The sequence below is a fragment of the Bos mutus genome, chromosome 6 (genome assembly GCF_027580195.1).
Source record: "Bos mutus isolate GX-2022 chromosome 6, NWIPB_WYAK_1.1, whole genome shotgun sequence".
Lineage (NCBI taxonomy): Eukaryota > Metazoa > Chordata > Mammalia > Artiodactyla > Bovidae > Bos > Bos mutus.
Window position 1 is genome coordinate 57812144 of NC_091622.1, and position 23235 is coordinate 57835378.

General features: G+C 40.5%; 1 long non-coding RNA gene across 1 annotated transcript in view; it reads right to left on the reverse strand.

Annotated features, from left to right (window-relative positions):
• Positions 1–23235, reverse strand: part of LOC138988222 (uncharacterized) — a 238916-nt gene that overhangs the window by 123414 nt on the left and 92267 nt on the right. Inside the window, exons 2-3 of the long non-coding RNA XR_011464508.1 lie at positions 14453–14579; positions 4575–4724 (exon numbers count right to left, since the gene is read on the reverse strand). This is a non-coding gene — a long non-coding RNA (uncharacterized lncRNA). The remainder of the gene's footprint in view (positions 1–4574; positions 4725–14452; positions 14580–23235) is intronic.

Here is a 23235-nt window from a genome sequence, read left to right on the forward strand (position 1 = left end):
CATCAGAGGAGCTGGAGGATGGTGAAGGGAAAAGCTGGAGAGACAGGAAACAGTTCCTCCGTAGATGATGGGGTGCTTCCAGATGGTTCTAGGTTGATCTCTGTGGGGGTAGAGACAGATGAGGGAAACATCTTGATGTCTCCACTCCACTGGTATAACCTCAGCCTCCTTCTAGGACACAGAGCAAATCTCAGTCCAGTCTATTGGCTGGTTCCTTCATCCCACAGGTTTTACAAGGTCAAGCCCCATACTGATCACTAGCATTGCCTGAGACTATGTATGAAGCCCACTGAGCTTGAGGGTCCTGTGTCACAAACCTAAGCCACACCCTAACATCAACTTTATCAGTCATAAAGATGCATTTCATCCTTGTCTGCCCTACTCCTTTATTTTGTCTCTGAATTAGTTCTGAACTCAGCGGTGGGAAGAGTCATCATTGACTGAATCTCTTCTCTCTGTGTCTAAGCAGTTCCAAGACTAGTGAGAGCTTAATAAGTAAGTGAAAAAAATGTTCGATCATTGCTCCAGGACTTCTCTGATTATGACATTTATATTCCCGTATACACGGATCAAAGCAGATGGCAGGAGTATAAAACCTTTGACAAGTAAACAAGAGCACAGAATTGTATTAGTATTACTGCTACTAGTGAGACACCCAGCAAAGTCCCTGGAATTTTTTATTGAATGAATGAATGTTTAAAGTAATACACTTTCCAGCTCAGATTTTGGCACAGTATAAAGGAAAGGGTGAACAACTAGGAAATTTTTTTCTCTCATAGCTTCTAGTGGATGGTTAAGCAGAAAGAAAAAAAAAAATTACAGACAGAGCAAGAAAGAATGCTGGTTAAAACATTCCATTGTAGAAAAGGGAACCCTCCTACACTGTTGGCACTATGGTAGGAATGCATGCTGTCTATGGAGAATAGTATGGAGTTTTCTTAAAAACTAAAATTAGAGTTGCAATATGATCCAGCAATCCCACTCCTGGGCATATATTCAGACAAAACTCTAATTCAAAAAGATACATGCACTTCAATGTTCTTAGCAGCTCTATTTACAATAGCCAGACACGGAAGCAACCTAAATGTCCATTGACAGATGAATGGATAAAGAAGATGTAGTATATACACACAATGGAGTACTACTCAGCCAAATAAAAGAATGAAATAATGCCATTCCAGTAACATGGATGGACCTAGAGATTATCACTTTAAATGAAATAAGGAAGAGAAAGACAAATGCCATATGATAGCACTTATATGTGGAATCTAAAATATAACACAAATGAACTTATTTGTGAAATAGAAACATACTCACAAACATAGAAAACAAACTTATGGTTACCAAAGAGGAAAGAGGGTGGGGGAGGAATAAATAAGGAGTTTGGGATTAGCAGATACAAACTACTGATGAACAGTAAGGTTCTACTATATAGCACAGGGAACTATATTCAATATCCTGTAATAAAACATTATGGAAAAGAATATGAATATATATACATATGTATTCATATATACATATATATATAACTGGATTACTTTGCTGTACACCAGAAACTAACACATTGTAAATCAACTATACTTCAATATAAAATTAAATATATTTATATATATATTCCTCAATAACAGAACCCCTTCTCATGTTAGTATTCAAGGCAACACTCACTCCTGTGTAGTAGACAAATGATAATGTCAAGCTTTTGCTTCATGTCATGTTAGATTCAGAATTTTAATTTGTTTTGTGACATGTCTGAATGTATAATAATAAGCAAAAGTTTAATGAAGTTCTTGATTTTTAAAAATAATCTGAATAGTATTGAATGCAAAAATATAAAATTACTGTATTCACATGAATTATGAGAAAGCAGCTGAAAATATGATGTTATAAAAACTGTTATTTAAGCTACTCTCCATATTTATTCTTTCTTCTTCCTGACTTCTAGCTGGACACATGGCTGCCCAGAATGGAGACTGTATTTCCTAGACTTCCTTGAAGCTAGGTGTGACCCTATGACTAACTTCAAAGCAAAACCATGAAATACAATTCATATGTGAATTCCTACTTTCTAGAATGCAGATATGATGACTGGTGCTCCAGCAGCCATTTTGATCCATAAGGTGATTTCAGGAATAGAAGTCACACACTGGCAGAGCAACAAGATAAGCTTAAGTCCCATACACCATGGAATGCCTTACCAGGTTTGGACTTCCTCCAGACCCCTTAAACACAAGGGACATGGATAAACTAACCTGCTGTCATTTTGAGTTTTTCTATCACTTGTGTCTGATCCTAAAGAATATATACGCAAGTCTTCATAGTCACATTTTATTCATAGGCTCCACACTCATATAAACTAGGTTTGAATGCAGTTGTATATTAATTTGGACTTCCCTGGTGGCTCAGACAGTAAAACGTCTGTCTACGATGCAGGAGACCCGGGTTTGATCCCTGGGTTGGGAAGATCCCTTGGAGAAGGAAATGGCAATCCACTCCAGTACTATTGCCTGGAAAACTCATGGAGAGAGGAGCCTGGTAGGCTATAGCCCATGGGGTCACAAAGAGTCGGACACGACTGAGAGACTTCACGTTCACGTATATTAATTAACATTTGTAACACTGGGTAAGTTCCACAATCTCTCCATATCTCAAGCACAGAATAAAAGTATATCCTTCTAAAGCACCTGGTAGAGTGTCTAGCAAAAGTAAATGCTAAATAAATGTTAGCTATTAAAGCTGAGGTTGATGATAATGAGTCATAGTAACTACTATAATTAGCCAAAGTGAATGCACTTTCAATGTGGTCATTGAACATTTTATGTGGATCTTTTTGATATACTAACTTTTTTTTAAGTATTGGATGATTTTTTATATTTTGTCCTAAGTCATCTTACATTTATCTATCGGTGAGTTGTAATCCAGAGACAAAAAAGCTACTCTTCCTACAGGAACACAGTTGACATTTCTTCGGTAATATTTAATAAATTTTAAGAAGGGTTAGAAATAGTAGAGACTTGAGTGATATTTGGCTGTATTGACTTTTTGCTAAAGCCCATGGAACTCCATGAGAAATGCTCTTGTTGCTGTTCAGTGGCTGTCAAGTCCAACTCTTTGTGACCCTATGAGCTGAAGCACACCAGGTTTCCCTGTCCTTCACTATCTCCTGGAGTTTGCTCAAACTCCATTGAATCAGTAATGCTATTCAAGCATCTCATCCTCTGTTGCCCCTTCTCCTCTTGCTCTCCACCTTTTCCAGCATCAGGGTCTTTTCCAATGAGTTGGCTGTTCCCATTAGGTGGCCAAAGTACTGGAACTTCAGCTTCATCATCAGTTCTTCCAGTGAATTCTCTGGGTTGATTTCCTTTAGGATTGACTGATTTGATCTCCTTGCTGTCCAAGGAACTCTCAAGAGTCTTCTCCAGCACTACAGTTAGCAATTGCAATTGAATCCGTTGAGTAGGACATCGTGTTTGCTTGGTTATGGAGAAATGGTTGAATTTAAACATAAAAGATTCAATGAAAACCCACATAATAGAAACGTATCATTGATTTTCAAGTTGATAAGGGCAGGAAATTAAGGTGGTTAGCAAAAGGAAGCATTATGCCACTGCAGGAAGAAAATCTGTAACTGCCAAGTGATGTACCATTGTGTCAGCTTCAAGATCTCCTGGGCTTTCTCTGTAAAGGACAGACACAATTCCAAAACCAGTAGTGCCTGACAACTTTCAAAACCAACTGAAAATATCATTTCTCTAGAACAACTAAAAGAAACAAAGATACCAGTGGGAAGACATGGATTCAGGAACCAGACTTATAGTTCTGTGTGTGTTAGTCACTCAGTTGTGTCCGACTCTTTGTGACCCCACAGACTGTAGCCCTCCCACTGCTCTGACCATGGTATTCTCCAGGCAAGAATACTGGAGTGGGTTGCCATTCCCTTCTCCAGGGGGTCTTCCCAACCCAAAGACTGAACCCTGGTTTCCTGCATTGCAGGCAGATTCTTTACCATCTGAGCTATCAGGAAAGCCCAGATTTATAGTTTCATGTAGAATATTTAAAACATATAAAAAGAAAGCTCAATAATTTATAATCATACATATTCATAGTATTCTTAATAATAATAATTGACCAGGCATACTCTGAAAGTATCCACAAGAAAGAAATCCCAACTAAAATTAGGTTAATCTTCAAGCTCAAGCCTAGTTCTTGGACAAACAAATCTCAGTCTCCAGGCATTAAATTCAAATCAGTAATAGGCATTGCCTGATGCTCAGTATTAAAAGTAGGATTGTGATGACGTCCTGACTTGGTATAAAGAATGCTGTGATCAGTTAGTGATGTCTTTTATGAGTACAGGACAGAGATGATGGATCTATGCACTGACTTTATTTTATATCCTCCCAGTTCAATCTTGTGCTTCGGGTCCTATCCCAGATGTTCCAGGTATCATAGCTAAGTACCTGCCTTCTTTCCCTGGATCCAAGTTCTTGTCTTGGCAACATGCCTATTCACACCAGTCTCCTTGGAATGGAGAGACAGAGCATTCATTGTTTGCCAGTGATACAAGCCCAACTCACACTAGCTGAAGCAGAAGAAATGGGATGTATCGTCTGTTAACTACAGAGTCCAAGGATGCAACTAGTATCCAGCACAAGATGTAGAAGTTTCATCATGTAGTCAGCAGTCTATTTCTCTCTCTTCCTTTCTTCTTTTCTTAAACAGATTTTCTGTAGAGAAAGAAAAATGACCACTAGCAATGCCAGACTCCATCCACCCCACCTCAGTAATCACAGTCCAGAAGGTACAAATGTTTTCTGATGGCCCTTAAAAAAAAATTCCCAGGTAGGATTCCAATTTACCTTGATTCAGTTTCATGGACAGATAAAAACTATGAATACCAGGAGGACTGAGAACTCTGATTGGTTTCAATGTCCACCCAGGTATCTGTTAATAGGAAAAGGGCTCTGTAAAAGAGAGTATCTAAGCACAGGTGGCTTCTAAGGGAAAAGTATCTATGGACATTAGGGATCTGTAAATTACCTTAAAATCATTTGTGGTCACAAATCCTGAGAAAGTCTTCACTCAGTGACATATACACATCCAAGAGCTGGGGCATTTTAAAAGTTCCTCTAGTGATTCTCTTAATTACCTGGTTTGGAAGCCTTTGCTTACAATGCAAGAGGAGTTCTCATTTCATAGAAAGGTTACATAGGGAGAATTTATTCTCCTTTCATCAAGGAAAACTGTCTTTCGGTTTACCAGAGAAAGACTTCTATTTTAAGAAACAAGATCTGGGAAAAGAAATGAAGCCAGGAAAGTGATTCTGCCACTCAAATCACTTTTATGGGGGGGACATGTGCCAATCTGGAAGAAAAGGCTGGGAAGACACACCCACTGCTGACAGCCTCTCAGGGACAAGGAATAACAAGTCAGAAAACAAAGTCAGCTCAGTTCTCTGATAAAACGTATGCTCTCCCGCTACTTTGAAGTGGGACCCTGAAGACCTGCACACTGAGTGTAAAGGTCAACTGGAAGCAAATCAGCCACCACACTGCCTGCAGCTCAGTTTTACAACATCCAGAGGCTAAAAAATATCAGTCAATGCATACTTGGATTAAGGTGATCCCAGACTGCTAATACATTCACGTGATACAAAAATAAAACTTGTCTTCTGGTAAAAAGAAAATATCATCTCAGTTCTCAAATTATTTCTACAAGTTTTTAGAATAAGATGTTTGGGACACAATTAAGAATGACTAGACACACAAAAAAGACAAAATACCACGAGTGAGAACCAACAGAAATAACAGACAACAGAACAGACCCAGAGATACTCCACATTCTAGTAGATATGGCATAGATTCTGAAACAACAATGCTTACTATGTTCAAGGAGATAAAAGATAAACTTTAAAATGTTGGCAAAGATCTGTAAACTATAAAAGTGACACTACAGCTTTGAAAAGCGATCAAATAGAAATTCTAGAACTGAAAATACAATGGCCAAAATTAAGGACTTTCGTTCTTAAAACAAGTTTAACAGCAGATTAAACAAAGCGGTAAAGAATTAGTGAACTAAAAGATACATAAGAATAAAATGGCCAAAGTGTAGCATGGCAAAACAAAAGGTTGAAGACGAAAAGAGAACATGAGACAGAGGGTATAATGAAAAATCCTAATAGATATGCCATTGTAGACCAAAAAAAGGACAGCCAACTGTACTGAACAGGGACTTCCCAGTGGCCAGGCTTCCCTAGTGGCTCAGCTGGTAAAGAGTCCGCCTGCAGTGTGGGAGACCTAGGTTCAATCCCTGCATTGGGAAGATCCCTTAGAGAAGGGAACAGCTACCCACTCCAGTATTCTGGCCTGGAGAATTCCATGAACTGCATGGTCCATGGGGTCGCAAAAAGTCAGACACAACTGGGTAACTTACACTTTCATTTTCCCAGTGGTCCAGTGGCTAAGACTCCACACTTCCAATGCAGGGGGTCTGGGCCCAATCCCTGGTCAGAGAACTAGATCCCTCATGCCACAATTAAAAGATCTCACATGCTATAACTAAGACTCTGCACAGCCAAATAAATAAATATTCTTTTAAAGTTGCTGCCCCCCGCCCCTCGCAAAAGCCCTAAATGAAATAAAGGCATATGGTAGCAAAACTGGAAGTTTTTTGAACAAAAATGAGAATTCCAAGAGCTGAAGTGAATCACAGGTCTTCAAATTAAAGAGATCCATCAAATACAGTTGTTTTTTTTTAATTCTATGTGTTCCTAAATGTTTCTTCATCTTAAGAAGCTGTTCTCATTTATAACAACATATTCCTTTCCTTCTTTTCACATCAATTACTTTGTTTATGCATTTGTTTACAGTCTTGTCTTCCATAACCCCAACCCTCAGATATATTCTCCATGCAGACAGAGACCGAGTCTACCTTTTTTCTATTATTTCTAGAGAACATATGTGCAGTGCCTGGCTTCGGTGGTGGGCCAAGGGCAGAGATGTAAGGAGGCACTCACTGAGATTCATGCTTTACACCATGAAAATAAAGCTGGAAAGATGACAGAGAGGGGCAATCACTTGTTTTAAGCAACAACCATAAAAAAATTGACTGGTAATAGCCTTCTTGTCAACACTGGATGATGGAAAAAATAGAGCAAATCCTCAAAATTCTCAGACAAAAGAATTTTAATCTAAAATTATATACCCCATCAGCCAGCATTCAAATGGAGGGAAAAAACAGATTTTCTTAAATGTGAAAGTATAACATGCTCAGCTCCTTTCTGAAAGAATTACTTGAGAATATATTTCAGACAAATGAAAACTTGTAAGGAAGAAAAAAAAATGGGGCACAAAAAACCCTTGTGTAGGAACTTCCCTGGTGGTCTAGTGGCTAAGACTTAGAGCTCCTGATTCAGGGGACCCAGGTTCAACCCCTGATCAGGGAACTACATCCCACATGCCACAATTTAAGATCCCACAACTAAGACCCAGAGCTGCCAATAAATATATATATTAAAAAAAAAAACCTTATGTAGAAAGATGGGTACTTAAGTTTAAATAGTTCTGATATACAATGTAAATAAATTAATGAAATCTGGAATTAAAACCCCAGATGATTTCCTTATGGTAGGAAATGGAGAGAAGGGAGAAGTAAGAACTTCCTATGACATTTGTCTTATTATTTGGCAAGGACAAAACTATGGTTTAACTTTAGACATTGAATGAATAAGATGTACAAATAAATGTACTAGGTTTTTAATAATAATTATAGAGGGATAGAGATAGTATGAATAAAATAGAAGCAAGAAACAAAAAATCAATCTAACAATAAGTATATGTGTCTGCATATATAAATATAAAATCATAAGGATTTTTTAAGCCTGGTATGATAGGCATTAAAAATTGTATCTCTGGAGGGAAAAGCAATAGAGAGAGGGGAGGGAAAAGCAATAGAGAGAGGGGAGGTAAATAGAAATGAATGTTTACCTCTCCATATTATGATTTGAATTCCTAAGGAGGTGTGTATGCATGAGCATTATGTATGAGATTTTTAAGCACCACAGGATTTTTTAACCCAATGAAAATCCTAATAGGTATTCTCTAGCTTTCTTTTTCTTTCCTTCTTCTCCCTCCCTCTTCCTCTTTCTTTTTACTTAGTTAGATTATTATGAAGTTCATTTGGAAAAATAATAGGCGAGCATGAGAGATTGAGCTATCACCTAAGACTTGATACTCCTACATTCTGGGGATGAGGAGGAAAACCATAAGTGAACAGAAACTCTTTGAAAATAAATCTGGCAATATATCAAGAGTCATTTTATAGGTCATGTTCTTTCACTATAATACCATGTGTAGCTTTAGAGTCTACACTAAGGAAATAAAGCTAAAGTTGAAAGTTAAGTTGCTCAGTCGCATCCGATTCTTTGCAATCCTGTGGACTGTAGCCCACCAGGCTCCTCCGTCCATGGGATTCTCCAGGTAAGAATACTGGCGTGGGTTGCCATTTCCTTCTCCAGGGGATCTTCCCGACCCAGGAATTGAATCCAGGTCTCCCGCATTGCAGGCAGAAGCTTTAACCTCTGAGCCACCAGGGAAGCCTTAAGGAAATAAAATTGAGACTAAATATTGAAACAAAGATATTTATACCAGTCAATAAGCTTAATATCAAAAAGTTGAAAATGCTCTAAATGTAAATGTTCAGAAATTATAAGTTACCACACATTTAAGTTATGATACTGTGTAAACAAGACTTTCCCTAGTAGCTCAGTGGTAAAGAATCTGCCTGCTGATACAGGATACGTGTGTTCAATCCCTGGGTCAGGAAGATCCCCTGGAGAAGGAAATGGCAACCCACTCCAGTTGTTCTTACCTGGAAAAACCCCATGGACAGAGCAGCCTGGCAGTCTATAGTCCATGGAGTTGTAAAAACTGTCAGACACGACTTAGTGGCTAAACAACAACTATGTAAACACGAGTAATTATGATTGCAGGTAGTTTTTTGTAGGATTTTAAAGCAAATATCAAATATATCATCTCACTCATAAATACTTAGCATGACTCTCTAATATATCAAGGACTTTTTAAAAAATAAATCCAAGGGACTTCCCTGGAAGTCAGTGGTTAAGACTTTACCTTCCAATGCAGGAGGTGCAAGTTCAATCCCTTGTTGGGGAGCTGAGAATCCACATGCCTTGTGGCCAAAAAACCAAAACATAAAAAACAGAAACAATATTGTAACAAATTCGATAAACACTTCAAAAAAAAATCCATGAAAACAGGACAAGAAAAAAAATGACAATCATTTATTAATACCATCTACTAGTCAGTTGTGGCAAATTGCATTTTCCAGAAATGCATTTAGGTGAGCTTGCCTATAAGAAGTGAAGTGTACAGTCACTTCTCTAGGCTTGGTGCTGGCCTTAGCCACTCACTGGAAGGGTAGTTGGCAGATGCTGCCTGCCTCTAAAGGCAGGTTAGATAGGGAGGTCTCCTTGCTTCTGCCTGGTCCTCTGACAGCACTTACTCTCCAGAACTCCATCTCCAGATGGTCCCTCTCAGAATCCAGCCACACCAGGGGCCACAGGTAGGTGTTCAATCAACATTCCCAGCTGAGCCTGGACTTTCAAGTCTTCCCAGCTGCACCTGACTTTACCAAAGTTCGTATGAAAGGTCACATTCCTAGAGGAGGCCCCTTGGATCATAATCATGTGAGGATATAGCCCAGGAATTTGTATTTTAAACAGGATCAAGTAATTTTTACGACCGTCAAATCCTGATAACCACAGCCTTGAAGAGCTGTGTCCCAGGTCTCTGATTCAGTTAGGAAGGAACTTGGTGGGGGTGGGCGGAGGCGGGGAAGTGGAAAGGGAGGTAGGAAGGAAAGCAGCTGGATTGATTGTTAAGAGAAGTCAGATCCCACAATTCCTTGACATGCTAAGGGCTCTGGGCTTTATAGGATCAGCCCATAGGGAGCCAGTGAAAAGCTTTAAGGGAAGAAGGGGGTGGGGCAACAGTATAATTTTAAAAGATGACTCCTATAGCAGGGTGGAGGATGAATAGAGCTGAGTTGAGGGCAACTTGAGGGGTTTGAATCTGGGGGCAGGGAGATTAACCCAGGTGACATGTAATGAGCTCTTGACCCAGCTCAGTTACGAGGCAGACAGAGAAGGGAGAGACGTGAGGTCAAATTGGGAGGTAGAATTCACAGTACTTGGTGAGAAAAATCAAGTCTGAACTTGCAATTCCTGTTCTCTGGGCTTGCCCCAGCCCTGCAGGTAGGTGGGTCAGGTTCTTACTTCCAGTCATTACGGGTCTGTCCCGATCCATCATAGCCCGCAAGGCCATCCCAAGTTCTGTCCCAAGATATACCATTACTGGAAGACAAACAAATATACTTCTTTTGCACTTTTATTGTCATTGCCCTAAATGCTAGACAGCTTATCTAATTAGGCTTGATAAATTAATTACTCAATCTTTTGTAATTACAAAAATCTAAACATTAAGTGCTGTTTCCCTGGAAGCTTTCAATTTTGCAGCCCTTTTAAAGGTTCAAGCCTAAACCACTCTCTCAGGTTACCAAACAACCTCAGGGCAGCAACTCCAAGAAAATGCAAGGGCAGAACTGACCAGCTGGTCCTTTTTGGATGCGCCTAAACTTTCACTCCATGAGAGGAATGTCACATACCCACTTTCACGGCTGCTCCAGGGGAGCAATGAAACCACACATTTTCCGAGTGAGTGATGCGTGGTCACACAGAGGGTTTACTCAACTCATGTCTGCTGGCTGAGGGTTTTGAGGTAAATCCTTTCAAGTTTATATAGGTCATCCAGGACTTCAAAAGTAAGCTATCTAGGACTACACAGAGTGAAATCCTTGGTGGCTCAGTCAAAGAATCTGCTTGCAATGCAGAAGACCTGGGTTTGATCCCTGGGTCAGGAAGATCCCTGGAAAAGGAAATGGCAACCCACTCCAGTATTCTTACCTGGGAAATCCCACGGATGGAGGAGCCAGCCTGTGGGCTACAGTCCATGGGGTTGCAATAGTCATATATAACTTAGCGACTAAACCACCACCAGAGTGAAGTAATGGCTATTACTGATTAATCTTGGTGAAAATTCACAATACAGCAATGAGGTGGGTATTATAGAAGTTTATGCTTGATAAAATTGATTTTTTATTTATAGGAGAGATATAGAACTGCATTAACAATTGAAATAAATTATATATGTGATAAGAAGATTCAAATAACTGCTTGCAATTTACAAAGCACCTACTCATTTATTACCCCATTAGATCCTCGAAAAATTCCTTAAGATAAATTGTCTTGATAGTTCCATTTTATAGATGAGGGAGGTGATGTCAGAAAGATTCGGTGATTAGCCCAAGGCCACACAGCCAACAACATTTCTGTGTCTCAACCAGCATGTTTTTATTTTGTTTTGTTTGGAGGGAGGAGCACTGTGAGACTTGTGGGATCTTAATTCCACAACCAGGAATTTAACCCAGGCCCTCAACAGTGAAAGTGCAGAGTCCTAACCACTGAACCACATGTTTTTGGTTGCAAGTAACAGAAAATACAAATAAAAATGAAGGCAATGGCACCCTACTCCAATACTCCTGTCTGGAAAATCCCATGGATGGAGGAGCCTGGTAGGCTGCAGTCCATGGGGTCGTGAAGAGTCGGACACGACTGAGCGACTTCACTTTCACTTTTCACTTTCATGCATTGGAAAAGGAAATGGCAACCCACTCCAGTGTTCTTGCCTGAAGAATCCCAGGGACGGGGGAGCCTGGTGGGCTGCCGTCTATGGGGTCGCACAGAGTCGGACACGACTGAAGCGACTTAGCAGCAGCAGTAAACAGTAAATAGAATATAGAAACTCTGTAATAGAAAAGTTTAGTGGTACAGTGGGCTTTGGGAACAGTTTGATCAGAAATCCAGCTGTTTTACTTTGGTTATCTTGAATTTATCCTTCTTTTTGCATCAGCTCTATTCTCAGGTTCTTTGTCAGTTTAGTAGCCAAATGCTGGAACAGTTTCAGGGCCCACAACACTACCCAGAAGGAGAAAGGACTTTTCTCTCTCCAGTCATCAAACAGGGGACCCAGGCTTCGTTTCCACTGCACCAGTGGCCAGGGGAATGCCATGTACTGATTGGCTCAAGCCTGGAGTACAGGAACCCGTGTCCATGTTAATCAAGGCCACAACCCAGAAGTTGGAGGTTGGATCAGTCCTCTCCAAATTCCATGGCTGCTATGCCACTCAGGAAGGGTGGAATGGAGGCTGCAAAGTCCACCACAAGCCAGGACTTGAATTCTATGGGACTTGAAAGACTTAGGACTCTAAATCCTATGGGGGTTTGGGGTGGGGTTGTTTTTTCTCTAAACAGACATATTGTTATCCTTCACTTCAGGAGTTGATAACTCTAAAGTGAAGTTTTAATTTGTGTGTGTGAATGTGCCTTATGTGACCGGAAGTCCCTTCCAGCTAGTGTATACAAAGACTGGACTTGGCTCTGTGTCTGCTGCCATGATCTGTTGTCTTTTGCTTCTTTGGTTATTTTCCCAACTCATGGTCCTCTAAATTCTTTTGCCCCATTCATTTGTGTTTCAAACACCTTTTTGTTTCTTTGTGTCAGTGCCCAACCAGGAAGACAGAAACCACTCTGAATATTTAAAACAGAGGAAGTTTAATGCACTGAGATGAAAGAAACTTAAAAGCCAAACAAGGGACGGTGAGGCAGTCCAGAGACTAACCATGACAGGAAGCCGCCGCCACTCCCAGGCTGGAGGGACAAAGGGAGGAGGTGATGCTACCCAAGCCCTGGGCCTGGAATTACCCAGAGGAAGCGGGAACTGTGGCAGGTTTCCTGTGAGAGCTGGAGCCAAGGAAGAGAGGTAGCAGCTGCCAGAGATATCACCCAGTACAGAAAGAGAGAGAGAGAAATACCTCAACTTCTCCCTCCCTTCTGTTCTCCAAACTCCCACCAGAGCCTTCATGGACCAAACCCAGTTGGGAGCCAGCTGACATGGGGCCTGAGAACATCGGTCTGAAGGGTTAGGCCTCCTGAATACACCCCTGGAAGGAAGGGTGAGGAATGGATCTCAGGTCAAGCAGACCCAGAACCAGGCCATCTGCATGAAAATGTTTTGTAGGGGCTTCTCTGGTGGCTCAGTGGTAAAGAATCCACCTGCCAATGCAGAAGACACCATTCGATCCCTAATCCAGAAAGATCCCACATGCTGTGGAGCAATTAAACCTGTACACCACAACTCTTGAGCCTGTGCTCTAGAGTCTGGGAGCTGCAACTATTGGAGTGTGCTTGCCCTAGAGCTCATGCTCTGCAACAAGAGAAGCCATCATGAAGAGAAACCCATGCACCGCAACTAGAGAGTTGCCCCAGCTTGCCCCAATTAGAGAAAAGCCCGTGTGGCAACGAAGACCCAGCATGGTCAAAAGTAAATAATACATAAATAAAAGCTTTTAAAAAAAGAAAATATTATGCATGTTCACAGTGGATATTTTAGAAAATACACAGATGTGCAAAGAGCAAAAGGTAAAAATCATGATTCTGTTAGGGAATTGCAGAGGGCTACCTATTTTTCATTGGTCACTGGAGGCCCACGTTCAGGCCCTTTCTCTGTCAATAGGCCAAGCACTTTATCAATTTGATGTTTTTGTAATAAACACCCTGATAAATTCGGTTTCTCCTCTTTATGAAGTCAAATGTGAAAAAGTAAGAAAAAGTTTATTTCTTCTAAGAAACTGATTTTTCTTTTCCCAGATAACATGAGCCATATGCTTTATCAGTTTTCCTCTTTTTGTCCATAAAGAAGTTGGACCATAAAGAAGGCTGAGTGCCAAAGAATTGATGCTTTGAACTGTGGTGCTGGAGAAGACTCTTGAGAGTCCCATGGAACTGCAAGGAGATCAAATCAGTCAATCCTAAAGGAAATCAGTCCTGAACATTCATTGGAAGGACTGAAGCTGAAGCTCCAATACTTTGGCCACCTGATGCCAAGAGCCAACTCATTAGAAAAGACCCTGATGCTGGGAAAGATTGAAGGCAGGAGGAGAAAGGGATAACAGAGGACTTAGATGGTTGGATGGCATCACCGCCTCAATGGACATGAGTTTGACCAAGCTCCAGAAGATAGTGAAGGACAGGGAAGCCTGGAGTGCTGTGGTCCATGGGGTCGCAAAGAGTCAGACAGGACTGAGCAACTGAACAACAACAACCATGAAATTCAAGGGCACGTCTCATGCTCTAGATCAGCAACTTTTAACCTTCATGGAGGGCGTGTGCTTCCTTCCTCTTCTCCACATTCCAAAGTGGATTGTGTTGTATCAGCTCTATGATGCATATGAACGCATAAAGCCAATGGGGACAAATATAAGCACCTGAGGGGAAGGCCCTGGAGTTACTTCCCCAGAGGGTTGCTGGGGCATCACTTACCCGGTCCAATTTTGTCCACCCTGAGCCAGCTGGCCAGCGCCGTGGAGCCGTCTGCCACCGAGGAACAGATTCTATCACCCTCCTCAACAGCAGATGGCCGCTCTGCATTAATCCATGTCATACATCACTGCTGAGGGAGACAACACCATCACTGTACAAATCACTAGCATCTTTGCTCCAACTCAGTAGGCGGGGGATTATGTGTATGTGTTCACATAGTCACCGGTTCAATAATTTTTTCAACCAGGCGACCCTATTAGCATCTTGACAATGGAAGGGGGTGGAGTGAGGGGCCACCAGGGGGATTATGGTTAGATTTCTAATTAGATTGGGCATTTTAATTAGTTTGGGCAGAGCTTTTGCAAGGAGGTAAAAGCTCCTCAAGTGAGCACCTCTCTGGTCTGTTTTAGCTTCCTTGATTCACAAGCTAGTCCCTCTTGAAATGTTTCTCTTACCCTTTGTTTATCTGAGGCTGATAGTCTGGGCATCCGGCCCAGTTTAATATAATTTTTACTGTTGCTACTGCGTCCCCAATTCTATTGAGAGGGTTATTATCTGGTTGTCTAAGACACTTTACCACGGTAATTACAGGCCCGGTACACACCCATGCTACCCCACCCCACCAGGCCTCCCCAGTCCTTTCTACTTCAAATTTCAGAAGTGAAGCTGACACTCACTCACATTCCACCAAGACAATGAGAGTCTAGGACGCGATAGCATAGCAAAGTAGATATTTGGCAATTACCTAGATCATTTGATTGAGATAGGCAAATAGTTGATATAATTGAGGTCCTTGGATATATCTGTGGGTCTAAAGAACATGGAAAATCCCCTAGTTGCTTATAATTGGTTCCAAGTTCTATAAACACATAGGCTGCTTTTACAGCAAATTTGCTTTCCTAATTATGTTTTACATAATCTAATGTAGTTGTATTAGTTTAAATTCTCTAAGCACATACCAGTCCAAAGATATCTTCTAGTAGGTGGGAGAGGAAAACTGATCACAGATGCTCACAGTGTAGAGTAGAAAGTTGGCACTAATAACAAAGCTACTGCACTAACAAAAGGAGGGAAACACTGCAGCAAATGGTTTGAGAAATGAAGTGTGTGTGTGTACATGTGTGTGTGTGTGTCTGTGTCTATGTGTGTGTCTGTATGTGTCTGTGCATGTGTATGTGAGAAGTTCCATTCCTGGCTTCAGTACAGAGTTGGGTCAGACCCTTAGCATGACTTTAGAACACAGGCGTTGAAGGTGACTGATTATAATAGTAACCCACTTCATGGGTGTGGACATTAAGCAATGGACATGCACATCTCTGGCTTCACACCAAGGCCTAAGATGAAACTCGAGCCTGGGCTTGTCCAGGAGGTTCATGCCTCCCACAGACAGAATCCTGCTTCAGAAGCGTATTGCAATAACAATGCAACTTACTAGAAAAACAAATAGAATGCTCTAAATGTTTAAATGCATTTTCAAATATTCATCCTCCAAATATTTAGACTGAGCCAAATGGGCCAAGAGCCCAAGCTTCCTGTGCATCCTGGATGCTTCCAACCATCCCCCCAAGATCAGCAAATATATAACAACTTAAAATATTATCCTCTTGGAGCCAAAAAATAATTCCCCAGGTATTGTTCCAGGAAATCAGCTAGGTGTCTCTGTCCAAAGGCCTCCTTTGTAATGTCTGCAAGAGTTGATTACTTTTTAGTAAGTTTAAGAGATTCTCACAAAAGCCTCCTTGATACGATGGTCTGTGTCCATGGTGAAGCTGCAGCATAAAAAAGAATGGGAATGGAGATTTAGAAGTAGAGATGAGTAGGAAGTGAGAGAGAGATGCAGAAAAAGCAACAAACAGCCTATTGAAGATAGAAAGCTTGGATGTCTGAACCAAGTCTTAAAGAGGGAGTCTGAGCAAACCAGGGATCTTGTTTTGCTTTTTTCAGAGATGGGGGAAGAGGACAAGAGTGGCAGAAGCTGATTGCCTTTTGCATTTAAATTTCTCTGAATTCAGTCATCATATAATATATTTTCCTTTTCCCAAGCATATCCACACCAAAAATTCCCTTTTAAGCCTCCACAGCAAAAAAAAAAAAAAAAGTAATAATAATTTATAGCACAGTCAGCAAAATTATCTAATTCTAGAGTTTAGCCACCTCATCTTTATCTAAGATGTTCTACAAGATAAAAGAAATACCTTTAATGTGGATCTTAATTCTAGATACTGGGGCAGTGTTTAATTCAGCTTTTCCAGTGTACTAGATGTAATGGTGGAGTGAAATCTTACATACGTTAAATTTATATATATTGGATTATATGAGAGAGAAAAAGAGAGAGAATATCAATCTTAAAAAGCATATGCCCCAGAGTGAACATGAGACAGACCACCAGCATATATGTCTTGCCCCAGGTTTGTTTCCATGCCTACAAACCCTTCCCTGTGCACCCTTTTGCTTAAAAGACACATTTTTCATATATATGACCCCAAAATTTAAGCTAACTGCTTCACTGGTACTCAATCTAGAAAACAGCTGTCTGCTCCAAAGACAGAGGGAAAACTGGCTGAGAAATAGTTCACCAGGCTCCAGCATGGTACCTCCCTAAGATAGCCTCAAGGTAAGTTTTGCTTATCTGTAATTTTCATCCTGTGGCTGACTTCAGAACCTGGCCCTCCCAGCAGACACATTTCTGCTGAATGATTCCTCCCTTGAGAAAGAGGAAAATAAAAAAGAAAAGGGGTCATTTTTCTGATGTGTTTGTGTCAGAACTAGAAATTTTGCTTTCCCCATCTTCATGCCCAACTACAAAGCAGAAGACAATCGCTTTTGACTTGTTCTTAATTTGGGGCACAAAATGGTCCAAAAACAAAGGGATGAGAGATAGAGTCATTCACTCATTTTTTCTTTCTTTCCTTCATCAAACATTTGCAGAATACCAGCAACATATCAGGTACAGGATTCAACAGTGAGCTAAAAGGGGAATCAAAAGACCTGATCACGACTTGGTTTACACTCAACTTGTGACATTGGAGGAATTACTGATCCCTCTAGACCTCAACTGCCTATTGTTGTTCAGTTGCCAAGTCATGTCTGACTCTTTGTGCCCCCATGGACTGCAGCATGCCAGGCCTCCCTGTCCCTCATCATCTCTCAGATTCTGCTCAAATTCATGCCCATTGCATCAGTGAGAGAGAGAGAGACAGCTCAATTGTCTACCTGACCAAAAAAAGTGAAAAGGTTCTGGCAAATAAGTTCTAGAATTCTTCTCAGTAATAAAATTCTATGAAATTAACTTAAAAATCTTTTCTAAAACCTTAAAAGAACTAAAACAAACTTCCTTACGGCAACTTTATCTACTCCTAACAAGCACTGGAAAAGGGAAAAGCAAAGGAGAAAAGGAAAGATTTGAATGCAGAGTTCCAAAGAAGAGCAAGGAGAGATAAGAAAGCCTTCCTCAGTGATCAGTGCAAAAAAATTGAGGAAAACAATAGAATGGGAAAGACTTGAGATCTCTTCAAGAAAATTAGAGATACCAAGGGAACATTGCATGCAAAAATGGGCTCGATGAAGAACAGAAATGGTATGGACCTAACAGAAGCAGAAGATATTAAGAAGAGGTGGCAAGAATACACAGAAGAACTATACAAAAAAGATCTTCAAAACCCAGATAATCACAACGGTGTGATCACTCACTTAGAGCCAGACGTCCTGGAATGTGAAGTCAAGTGGACCTTAGAAAGCATCACTATGAACAAAGCTAGTGGAGGTGATAGAATTCCAGTTGAGCTATTTCAAATCTTAAAAGATGATGCTGTGAAAGTGCTGCACTCAATATGTCAGCAAATTTGGAAAACTCAGCACTGGCCACAGGACTAGAAAGGGTCAGTTTTCATTCCAATCCCAAAGAAAGGTAATGCCAAAGAATGCTCAAATTACCACACAATTGTATTCATCTCACACACTAGTAAGTGAAAGTGAAAAGGTGAAAATGAAGTCACTCTGTCGTGTCTGACTCTTTGGGACCCCATGGACTGTAGCCTACCATGCTCTTGCGCCCATGGGATTTTCCAGGCAAGAGTACTGGAGTGGAGTGCCATTTCCTTCTCCAGTAAAGTAATGCTCAAAATTCTCTAAGCCAGGCTTCAGCAATACATGAACCGTGAACTTCCAGATGTTCAAGCTGGTTTTAGAAAAGGCAGAGGAACCAGAGATCAAATTGCCAACATCCATTGGATCATTGAAAAAGCAAGAGAGTTCCAGAAAAACATCTATTTCTGCTTTATTGACTATGCCAAAGCCTTTGACTGTGTGGATTACCACAAACTGTGGAAAATTCTGTAAGAGATGGAAATACCACACCACCTGACCTGCCTCTTGAGAAATCTGAATGCAGGTCAGGAAGCAACAGTTAGAACTGGACATGGAACAACAGACTGGTTCCAAATAGGAAAAGGAGTATGTCAAGGCTGTATATTGTCACCCAGCTTATTTAATTTATATGCAGAGTACATCATGAGAAACACTGGGCTGGATGAAGCATAAGCTGGAATCAAGATTGCTGGGAGAAATATCAATAAGCTCAGATATACAGATGACACCACCCTTATGGCAGAAAGTGAAGAACTAAAGAGGAGAGTGAAAAAGTTGGCTAAAAACTCAACATTCAGAAAACTAAGATCATGGCATCTGGTCCCATCACTTTATGGCAAATACATGGAGAAACAGTGGAAACAGAGGCAGACTTTATTTTGGGAGGCTCCAAAATCACTGCAGATGGTGACTGCAGTCATGAAATTAAAAGACGCTTACTCCTTGGAAGAAAAATTATGATCTACTTAGACAGCATATTAAAAAGCAGAGACATTACTTTGCCAGCAAAGGTCCGTCTAGTCAAGGCTATGGTTTTTCCAGTAATCATGTATGGATGTGAGAGTTGGACTATAAAGAAAGCTGAGCACCAAAGAATTGATGCTTTTGAACTGTGGTGCTGGAGAAGACTCTTGAGAGTCCCTTGGACTGCAAGATCAAACCAGTCAATCCTAAAGGAAATCAGTCATGAATATTCATTGGAAGGACTGATGTTGAAGCTGAAACTCCAATACTTTGCCCACCTGATGTGAAGAACTGACTCATTTGAAAAGACCCTGATGCTGGGAAAGATTGGGGGTGGGAGGAGAAGGGGACGATAGAGGATGAGATGGTTGGATGGCATCACCGACTCAATGAACATGAGTTTGAATAAACTCTGGGAGTTGGTGATGGACAGGGAGGCCTGGCGTGCTGCAGTCCATGGGGTTGCAGAGTTGGACAGGACTGAGCAACTGAACTGAACTGAACAAGCACTATGCCCTAAGCAGCTCTTTTCCTTCATCTTTGCTCTTCCAGGTTATCATCAATCTCCTCTCCCTGCCCCCTCTATATGTGTTCAGCATAACAATGTACAAAACACTATAGCCATCAACTCCTCCTCTCCAACTCCTACAGCTTCCAAGTAGACACATTGATAAAATGAAGGGATTTCTTCTGAAATCTTGTTCTCAGTCTTATATGCTGTTGTTCAGGGTGATTCATGCTTCAGTGTTTTGATTAAAAGCAATGATAGTCACATGTGGACAAAAGATACGGAAATAGATTTCCTGTAAGATTAACCGCACTTTCGAATTGTGCAAATGCTTCATTTTCAATGACTGCATCATTTGTAACATGGCTTTTGTGTCATTTCATCAGTGTGATGCATTCATGCTGATGAAATGACACAAACTGAGGACTTGTTCACTCTTGGTTGTTGAACTTGGCATAGTGATAACTGGAGCATCAGTTGTCTTTATTCAACCTTATCTGAAAATAATAATAATAACAAACACTTTGTTACTCTAAGGGGGAAAAAGTCTATAAGATGCTTGAATGTTTGTGTTATTATATCAGAGAAAGTTTACTAGTATTCCTTTAGGCAATATCTCCTTCTTAGTCATTCTATTCAATTAATAAATATATATTTGAAGAAGACATATTCAATCAATAGTTGTGCTCAATTCACTCCCAGAGCATTAAGGAGAAGACCAAGAGTGTAAAATTTCTAGAAGTTAAGGAAGATAGAGTAGAAAGCTAGAATGCTTAAATTTGAATCCCACTTTTCTAGCTTACTAAATATTTGATCCCACAGAAGGTACTCTGTCATTCTGAGCTTTATATTCCACACAGGACATTAGTAACTCCTACTTTGTCTTCCTCACAAATAAACTGGCCTATAAGAAGAGAAAGAAAGTATTACACTTACGTAATACTTACTTGCCAAACACTTCACGTATTCACTCATTTAATACTTACAATAATCCCATTTTAAAAGAAATCACATCACTGAGAGGTTAAAGGATTTCCTTATAAAAGGTGGAGCTGGCACTCAAACTGAGGCAACATCCATGCATTTACCTTCATACAATAATCAATTATACAAAGGGAGCTACTAAAATGTTTTAATGAATAAAGGTGGGGGAAAAAACATTTCTGTACCTTCTCCCACTTTTAAGAGAAATGTAGTTGGGGGGAAGACAAATATTTGCAATATTATTAGTGCACATAATTAAGATGACTTTGCTAGGTTAATAGCATTTATGTTTTATGGTTTTCTCACAAAGTTATAATGCTTTGGACTTATTAGACTTAGAAATGGCATGCATTTATGCAACAATTTCACATTTTTCTCTTGAATTTGCATTCCAAAAAATTAAAAAAATTTTTTAATATCCTGGCACTACAAAGTGCTTAACTCAAGGGAATCTAGCATCTCTTGCTTTCTGCCTGCCTCTATGAAGCAGGCAAAAACTTGACAACCAAAGGCACCAGCAACCTTCCAGCCAACAAAGGCAGTCATTATGTTTTCTGCACTTAGGAGTTTTCACTCTGCCAGGCAGATACAGAGAGCACTCATCTCCTTCCAAATCCTAAACCTCTTCACTTCCTCTTTCTCCTTCTCTGTCTAGAGCCTTTTGAGCGAGATGGCCAATAAGCCCCTTGTTTCCATCTCTGCAGGAACAAGTGGGTACTGCTCTCAATGTCCACCAAACCGTAAGTCCTTGGAGGATACAGGAAGACATCCACCAATCTCAAGATCAAAATGCACCAGAGAAAGCCTGCAAACAAAGAAAAGGCTGCCCACCACTTTTTCTTACAAAACTAACCGAATCCCTGGGAATAGGAAGCAGCTTACTTTTGCATGGTATATATACTGACAAAAGGTTCAAGAATACTTAATTTTACTTTTTAAAATGTTCTTATTATACAATAAACTACACTATTAGAAATCTTATTCTTTGCTACATATTCTCTCTCTGAACCTGATAGTAATCCTTCTATTCACAGCAATAGGAGCCAATGTTTTGGATAGGATTCGAACTCATGCCCAGCAGACCCCAAGGCTCCTACACTTTCCTTAAAAGCAGATTGTCCCTTACTGGATTCCAGAGATCCAGAGTAGACATTTATGATCATATTTTCTTAATCAGTTTATCCTACCTTCTAAAATATGTGTAATTCTACATTTTCAGGAAAACAACACAAAAATGTTCTAGAGAATGGGAGCAAAGTCTTTTTTCTTTATTTTTCAGACTTTAATCATGAAAAGCAACATATCTACTCCAAACACACTCTCTCTCTTTGATTTTATGATTCCTGTAAAGCTCACCTAGCCCCAAATGCTAGGAAGGGGAATTGGGTAAACTCAATCAATGGACAACCAAATCAACAGAAAAGGTCATTTTGAAAATAAAATGGTTTATGATGGGATTGACTACTGGAAAAGCAGGGTGCATGCATGTTCAGTCACTCAGTCATGTCCAACTCTTTGTGACTCTATGAACTATAGCCCTCCAAGCTCCTCTGTCCATGGAATCTTCCAGGCATGAATACTGGAGTGGGTTGTCATTTCCTACTCAGGATTATCAGAGTAGCTGACTCTTTTTAACAAGTCATCATGCGTCCCAAACAGTGTTCTCCAGTCTATAATTTGCCTTCATTGTCCAACAAAGTAGGAAGGCCCAAGGGAACAGAACCTTTCACCTCTGTTGTCCATCTTCCTCCTTATTCCCCATGAAAATCCAGCAGAATTCAATCCCAAAGAGACGAACTTAGTCTTGATATCTGTGGACTGGCCCAGGGCCAGCCCAACAACCCTAGCATCTGGATTGTCACTCCCCTCTGCATGGCTGTTTCCACAAAGAAAATGTTCCTTATCACTCAGTAGGAACTAGGTCATCACAGTTAACTACCCACTGGTCAATAGAATGGGCTCTGCATTCTCTTCCAGATGGGAAGATAGAAGGCATCCTGTGATACAAGGTAAAGGGTCCATAGCAATATTCTTCCTCAACAGGGAGGTAGTGGGTGAGGTGCTCAATCCCCAAGAAAGTCCATCAGCAAAGGAAGGCCAGTTTAAGAGCATTTAATGTTGTTCAACAAGTCCAACTGAAATTGGGAGTGGTTACTACTTGTAGGTATAGTATCTATCATTAGTTACTCAGGAAAGCAACATGGGAAGTCGCTACCAGGTCAGATGGCCCAAAGCATGCAGGTCAATTAAACAGCCCAAGAAGGTGACAGGAGTCATGAATGATGCCCAAAGAAGTTGACGCGCCCAGTGTGGCTGGGTATAAAGCAAGCCTCCTGATAGCTAAATGTGTTTTGAAATACTTGCAAACTACTTGGGTAAGCATCTTCCTTTTTTGTGAAATATGGAAATTTCCAAGGGAAAAATATACTAAACTACTAAGCCAAAATAAAAACTGATGAAG